This window comes from Zea mays, chromosome 1 (assembly GCF_902167145.1).
Source record: "Zea mays cultivar B73 chromosome 1, Zm-B73-REFERENCE-NAM-5.0, whole genome shotgun sequence".
NCBI lineage: Eukaryota > Viridiplantae > Streptophyta > Magnoliopsida > Poales > Poaceae > Zea > Zea mays.
Window position 1 is genome coordinate 85,410,398 of NC_050096.1, and position 1,866 is coordinate 85,412,263.

The window sequence follows — 1,866 nt, forward strand, 5'->3', positions numbered from 1 at the left end:
TTGGTCTATTGACAATCTTCCTGTGCATACAACTAGCTTTCAGAAATGCTGCAGCTGTGCCGCGAGAAGCTAGCAGGGCACAGAAGTCACCGTGCCCCGCTATTACTTCGTCAAGCGCCTCGATTTCTCCTTCAATGTGTTCAAAGGTGCTTGATATGTTTTCGGCCGAAGGGGTAAACTTTTTAGTGCTAGCTCCAACTGAGTTGAAAACCTTCTTCAATCGTTGTACGCAGCGACTGCCAAAATCCAGACACATGTTCCGAAGCTCTTTCAAAGATTGTTTCAGTTTCGTGTTTTCGACAGCTCCAGCTTCCAATTTTGTCTGCAAATTTTTTTCTTGTTCGAAGCTCTCTAATTTTTGGAGAAGCTCCCTATTTAATCTAGCATTTTCGGTTTGCACTTCTGCCAGGGAACCTTCCATTGATTGGAGTAGGAAATCTTTCTTTTCAAGAGAAGCTTTGTATTCTTTAATCTTGTTCTCTAGACCCTCGATTATAATTCCGTTCTTTTTATCCTTGAGGTCTTGTTGCATTTGCAGTGCTTTGCTCAGCAGCATACTCTGTACAAATAGACCTTCATCAACAAACTTGCTTCGTCACAAAAATAAGTAAAATTTTGCTTCATCACAAGAATTTTACCTTAAAGTTGGAATAAAACAAACTACTGACGATATGTTGTCGTCGGTAGCTACTAATATCGACTTCAAGCTCCGGAAAACCAACACTCTTCGATAGAGTGCCGATTACCTTCGCCCCGGTATGGTCGCGAACGCATCCCAAGGCCTCTTCAACGATCTCGCCAAAGAGCATGGCTCCTGGCTGGTAGCCACAGGAAATGTCGTATTCCTGTAACTCCTTCTTTTCGGCCTCAGACAATTCTTGTCCGATCAGGTTTCGAAGCTCGAAATCTTTTTCTTCTGAAGCAGCATCGGCAATTTTCTTTACTTTGTCAGGCACTGGGGCCATGACCTGTTCTGCAGCCGCAGCTGTTTCTTCTGTATGCATACCCAATATCAATTTATCAATTCTAGATAAGGTGGCCTCCAAGTTGGTAGCTTCGGTGGCAGCTGCAGCTTCGGCAGCTACGACAGAAATGTTTGCTTCGGCAGTGGCCGGGGCCGATGGCAGTGTCCGTTCAATGGCTTCCATTATGGTGCCAATCCTTCGTTTTTTCTGCCCATCCACCTTTTTTGTAGTTGAGGGCTCGTCCTTTTCTGTAAAAGCTTCGTCAGTTCCGGTCCCAGAGGACTTAGCAACTTGATAGGTAAAGATTCAGTCATTACCTTTAAAATCTCTTCTACTTTGACAGCAGGAGGTGTTGAAGGAGTTTCCTCTTCCATCTTAGTCACCTTCGGTTCTGGAGTTGCATCTTTTCTTTTCTTCAAAGCCACCACCTTCGGCTCAGGACTGAATTTTCTCTTCTTTAAAATTTTCTCATCTTCCTTCACCATTCTGGCAGCTTGCCTACCCAGAACACTAACAATTCTTTTCCTTTTCGTCCCTTCGACACCCTTGTTGAGTTGTTCGTAATCAGGATATTCAAATTTTAGAGCGTCCATTACCTGGTTTAACCTTCGTTTTGGCCGGGTGCCAAAGGCTGCTGTCATTAATTGGTCTTCTTTTTTGTTGTAGTTCCCCAAAATCTCATTACACATGGTTTCAATCATTTCCAGCCATTCTTAGCAAGGTTGCTTGAACTGTTTTTCAAATTTGAACTTATAAGGTAGTTGAACAAGTTCATATTTTTTTCTTTGTTCCCTTCATCTTCGGCATTACCCAATCACTGGACATTGGGTATGTTCGGTTGGCCAGGTATTCTTGTACCAAGTCCCTGGTGCTGATCTGTTCAGCCACTACCCTGAATTCT